Source organism: Salvia splendens, chromosome 11 (assembly GCF_004379255.2).
Source record: "Salvia splendens isolate huo1 chromosome 11, SspV2, whole genome shotgun sequence".
In the NCBI taxonomy this organism is placed as follows: domain Eukaryota; kingdom Viridiplantae; phylum Streptophyta; class Magnoliopsida; order Lamiales; family Lamiaceae; genus Salvia; species Salvia splendens.
Window position 1 is genome coordinate 19,426,340 of NC_056042.1, and position 6,453 is coordinate 19,432,792.

The window sequence follows — 6,453 nt, forward strand, 5'->3', positions numbered from 1 at the left end:
GTTTCCATTGCAGTATACTCTAGGTCAGTAGCAGGTAAAGACTCCTCCCCAGGTTTTGTGGGAGTGGTCCTCTTCTCTTCACTCAAGATCTCTACGGGATCTGCCTCCGTGTTCGGCTTCGCCTTACTAGCTGCCCACTTTCCTAAGCATCGTTGAGATACCCTTTGCGGCTTTGGCCGACTAGCCTCAGGTTCGCCCTTCAACACCAACTTCCTCTTGACTAGCCTCAGGTGCCACTGGGTTGGGTACTTCTGGTCTTGCTTCTGTTTCGTCTGCTTCCACATGCACATCACTCTTCCCCGCCTCTGTCTGGGGGTTCATTGACTCTGGCTCTTTCTCTCCTGCCCTGCCTTCTTCATCTTCTCCTACTGCCCTAGATTTGAGGTTCAGATCCTCAACCATCGTGGCAGTATCATCTTCCCTCTGGTTTACACCATCCAAAATTGCCTGAAATTCGTCATCCGTCATTAGGCCTTGTTTCTTGGCCGTCTCATTTAAATCTATCTCTTCCCTCGCCGTTCCTTGAGAAACAGTCCCCACCACCGGCATTTTCTCTGGTTCATCATCTCCCTGTAGACTCCCCTGTTCCCTGCTTTTCCTCGCTTCACGTTCATCTGAGTCGGAATCGTAATGGGCGGATATGGGGTCAACCTCCATCGAATCACTTTGTTGTGGAGTTTGGGAGGGTTCCGAAGATTCAGGCGGTACGGTTTTTGATGGAGATTTCCTTTCTGGTGGAATTTCGGCAGAAATCGGAATGGAAACAGTTGTGTAACGACCCGCTAAAACGATATTATTAAAAACAATATTATTAGCTTGATTACCTATATAGGCGACTTTTTGCGTAATTAATTTCGAACTACGATAGAGGGTTGTTTACGATAGAGTGTCGTTGTTGTTTCTAACGTCAGCCAAGTACAATATATATATATATATAAATATATATATATATATATATGTATAAATAAATAAATAAGATCCCAAAATCAAAATTTTAATGTCCGGTACATCCAATAAAAGTCCAACAAAATTTAATCTATACATCCTGCATTCTAAGCAAATCGGGAACTTCAACGCGGACAACCACAAACTTGAACCGATTATACCTACACCAAATTAAATGAAGAAGTGAACAAATACTAAAACAATTACTTTAATAAACAAATAAAATATAAAAAAAAGGAGAGAGAAAGAGCAGATCCAATGGATTTTTTTTAACAAAGCATTTAATGCTACATTTAAGTAGAGATAAGAATGTTAGCAGCTTGCTGCCCACGCCACTTGTCATCCTTAATCCTTAAGTATGCCTAATCATTTAGGCATATCACTTTCTTTCACTCACCCCATCACCATCTAAATTCTCTGTATACACCAACGTGGATAGATGATAGAGGAGTCGAGGAAGGAGAATTTCACACAATCGTACAATCAAACGAAGGTAAAAATCTTTTTCCTTTTGATCGGTGTTATTCATATCATGTTCGTCGTACATCATTCCCACACATAACTCAATCATCAATCGAACACCGCCGTGGCTAATCGAAAACACGAAAGAATATAACCTTGTTTTAAACTTATCTTTCGGGTTCGTTTCGGGGCTGTTCGGAGGTGAATCGGGGCTGTCCCGTCTGAAGTCGGGGGCTGCGACCGTGTTTCGGGGCTGCTGCGACAGCAGCGGGGCTGTTCGGGTTGGTTTCGGTGCTGTTCTGATTGACGTCGGGGCTGTCCGAAGCCGGTGAAGAGTTCCCGTGGCTGCTCACGAACAGCGGCGGCAGTTTCTGGTGTGGAACGGCGGCGGTGTCCCTGATTCCGCCAACGAGCAGCGAACAGCTGCGATTTCCGCCGGGGAAGACAGCCGCGGTGGCTGCGGCGAATCGACGAATCAGCAGCAGCGGTGGCGGCTGAGCGACGACTTCCTTGTCCTCTCGCTGCATCAGCGTTTTCCGCGGAAGATAAGACGGTGGTGGTGGCGAAACAGCGTAAAGGTCGCCGGCGTAGGACGATGGAGGCCGACGGATTTGGGATTTCTCCAAATGAGGATCTATGGAAAATTTGGGGGAAAATTTTGTTAAGGAGAGTGAGGGAGGCGGAAGTGCCGAGAGAGAGAAGGGGAGTATTTTTTTTTTGACTCCTTTTTCTTTGACTTTTAACTTGGGTCTTTTGTTTTTTTTAAGATTGGGCTTTTGTTTTGTTTAAAGAAATTGGGCTAATAAATTAAAATTAGAGGATTTATTTAGTTTGGGCCATTCTTTTTGGTTGAGCATTACAAAATAAAATGGAGAGATAAGGATGAGTTAAAAAATTGTTTTGGGGCTTTAAAATATTAATTTGAGTGATAAGGTGGAGAATTTGGGTTCTGTAAATAAATCATTAGGTTGATAATTGAATTAATTGTGGGGACTTGTTTATTTAATTTTAGAATATTTTTCCAAGGCCGAAATAAATATAAATTCTCGGTGGGAAATTATTACGATAAGTTAATCATGGGATTGAATAAATTTTTAGGAGTTATTTAATTAATTTCGAAATAATTTTGAAGTATGAATAATTTATCCCAAGCCCGGAAAACATATAATTTTTCTTAACAAAGGGGAAATAGTTGCGATAATTCAATTATGGGCTTAAATAAATTTTGGGATTTTGTTCGATATTGTGATGGAAAATACGAGGAGCTACCGGAGGAATTATGGGCATAAGCGGCCGACCGGCATCGCCCCGCGACGCCTCGGGCGGCCACTAAGGAAATGGAAAGAAAGAGGGAGACGATGTTCTCAAGTCACATAAATAATTAAGGTTAATAAAGAAGTGCTATTACTTAATTTTCCCAATTTAATTAATATGCAAGTTTCTAAAATTTTCTAACGGTAAACAAATGATCAAAAAAAATAATAATAAAGTAGGGGCATGCATTCCTATAAGTATGTGAATTTCTCGAGTCTTATTAGTACGTTGTTTGTTTTCAAAATGCTATCTCCGCGAGTTAAGGGCGGAGTCAGGAAAATTCAAGTTAAAGAAACTAAACGATCAAGGTGAACTTTCTTATCCTACATACTAATGTGGATAAAAATGCAAATTATTTTGAGGTGATATGTTATGAAAACTCGAACCTATGTTCGTTGCTGTTTCAAGTGATGTTGTCATGCCATAAATATTTTGTGTATGATGCCTATCTGTTGGCTACGGCCAAGTGAATTATGAATGATGATATAAGTCGAATTCGGGTCCCAGTGAGGGTGGTGTCCCCGCTCGGACTAGTGTACACAAGCTACCTCTGTCATGTTGGGCAGAGCAGGTGACCGTGGAAGGTGGCCACCTTCCCGGCACAAGGATACCTCTGACACGTTGGGCAGAGAAAGTGACCGAGGAAGGTGGCCACCTTCCCGGCACATGTATGTAAGGTGACCGTGTGAGAACACCATCTCAACGGCACAATGTGATCAGATATGGCTAAGTACAGGAAAAAGGGACTGCAGTCCAATGTGAATATTTTTAGTAAGCTCGGGTCTTTTCAACAACACCCCGAGTGTTACTGTGAGGATGGCTTCACAATATTTTCAAATGTATATGTGTAATTTTCGGCAATGTGTTCACTGAGTACTTTTTGTACTCAGCCCTGCATATATTTCTAAATGTGCAGGTTGAGCAGCGAAGTGGTGGAGGAAGTGCTATTGAGACAAGACATTTAATTCAGTCAGATTTTGACTCTCGGAGGTTCATGTCTTCATACATGGAACCGCGTTCATTTGCTTCCGTTGTGCATCTTAAAATACTCAGGTCTAATTTTGTTCAAAACTCTGATTTTATTTCAAGCTATTCCCATTTGTTTCGAGCTATGGTCGATTTTTGTTTTCCCCTTTCTTCCCCGTTTCTTTAATCCTCCCCTAGTCGCGATCAACCGTGTTTTCTATCCTTAGAAAATGCGGTCGTGACAGAGTGGTATCAGAGCATTCTTTCTCGCTCTGAACCCGTGAGTCTCCTTTGAAAATCTTTGGTCTAGCCTTGTTCCACTAGACTGTCTAATCAATGAAAATGCTCTTAGCACTCCCACCAATCGCACTCAACGAGGAAAAAGGTAACTTGTTCTTTTTCAAAAGAAAGTCAAGATGTTTGAAAGTTTAAAATGGAGAAATAACTCATGCAGTTAATTTGAGTGAACAGATGAAAATACTGAGTTTAAAGAAAGAGTTGGTGTTTCTTGATTTGGTAGTGTGCTCAAAGAAAGAGTTAGTATGTCTTTTCTTGGCTAAAGACTATGAATGCATGAATAAAAGAAGTAACTTTCCTTAATGAAAAAAAAAAGTTATTGAAATATGAAAGTATAAAGTATACGAGTCTGGTACCAATTGTTGAAATGATGTCTCTTTTTGAGTTTGTGAAATGACATCTCTTTTTAAATTAGTCATTGAATCATGTTGCTAGTATGGGGAAATCTAAATTTCCAAGAACTTAGAATACTTAGTTATGCGTTCCTTCTAGAACACAATATGAACTCGAACTTAGAAGTACAGTATGAACATTTTTCGCTTTCCCGAGCGACGATAAGAAAGTACACGATAAGAAAGAAGTTTCGTCACGAGAAAAGTAATCCAACATAGAACAAAACGATGTTTTTACGTCCCAATGACATGAATAATCTGGGTTAGCCATTGTCTTTCTTGACGATCCAATCACTCCAAAGGATCATACCTTTGATCCAACTAAGCGATGTACACATACCTAGCAAGAGAATATGATTACAATGTAAACAAAGAACCTAGCTCTACAATATAAGTAAGCGGAAACGACGTGTTACGAGGATGAGCGTTATGACGAACCGGGAGTACCAAAGAGTCATAATCCCCACATATGGTCATCTGACGTGATCGTAAGGTGCAAGTAGCTTGTGACCAAAGTTTCCCATAACTCATTTACCATCCTCTATAAAGAGTTAAACAACGGAGTATCACCATTGTAGTTAACCAAGAAGATTCATCAGCAACGCTTACTTGGATTCCCATGAATTCCATTTTCTCGAATCCCCCTGATCAAAATACTTTTGTTGAATTAAAATCTTAAATGACTTCCTTTGCAAGGTAATGTGTCATTATTTTCTCTCTTCTATGTCAAGGTTGTGAATCACTTTCAGTTTTGAGATTGCTCCCTCATGTTTTCCGATAACCTCCAGTGACTACAATCCTTCTTTACTCATTTTGTATAAAAGCAATACTTTGACTCTCTGAATTCTTGCCACCAAACTCCTATACTAGGAGTTACTTTATTTATAGCCATCAGAATGAACATGTTTTCCTAAACTATTGTCTCTTCAATGATAATATTCTTCAAATATCATTAGTAGACCTTTAGTGTTTTCAAAGGTACTTGCTGACACTCATTAATAGCCACCTCTTCTTAATTCCACTATAATTATTCCATCATGCTGTGAGCTCCTCCTCAACTCCAAGTCTAAATCAATTTGCTCTCTCCCTGAACTAGTTTGCTCTGATTGTCTTCCCTACTAGTTAATTTCCGTGATTTGGCTATAAACTTTGTAAATTTATTAACGTGATATAGAAGCACAATGTTGTTGACCCAAAACGGTAGTTCCTTGTTATTCTTCTTTCTCAAATCCACTTGAGACCAATCATTTTCAGTCTTACTATATTGGAACAGCCATCTGTTGAGACCTTAAACCTTTTAATTTGACCCTTTGTGTTTTCAGACATACTTATTGACAAGCTCTTTGTTTTACATGAGCACTCTCATCTTCTGAATTCAAATATGATTGTTGTCTCTTGATCTGAGCTTTTCTGCAAGCTCCATGTTAAAGTTGGCACATTGCTTCTCCCTTGGCTAGTTTCCTCTTGTTGCCCTCTTTATTAGTTAGTTTCCCTGAACTGCTTACAAAAAAAAAAAAAAAAAACGTTGATATGATCTTCTATCACAGTGTTGTTGAGCAAATTTCAATTGCTTGTTTTTCCTATTCTTTTCAAATCCATTTGTAACCAACCATCTTAGGTCTTCCTGTTATCATCTGGGGATACTTGAAACTTTTCTACTTCACTGTTCATTGTGATCATATTATTGGCAACCTATTATTGACATCTACATTCTATTCATCATACCCTCACTTTCACAATTTATTCCATCTGGCAAGCTCTTCCCACAATAAAATTCCCAAGCTCTATGGGTATAGCTCAAGCCTTTGAAGTTGTACTTTTTCTTTTCTGGGAGTGAGCATAATGAGCCCAATTGAGCCTAGTCTTTGCACTTCATGAAAATTTTGGTTGCAAGCTATCGGTGAGAGTTTGTGATGAACCAAATTGCTCATGTAATCGAACTAATTAAGATCTATACTACAATGATGACATGAAAGAAGGTGTGACAACCGAGAACGAACGGGAAATGACCTAGAAGCGAGGAAAGAACAAGCAAAGAATTGCGATAGAACTTTCGGAATTAGAGTAACAATGACAA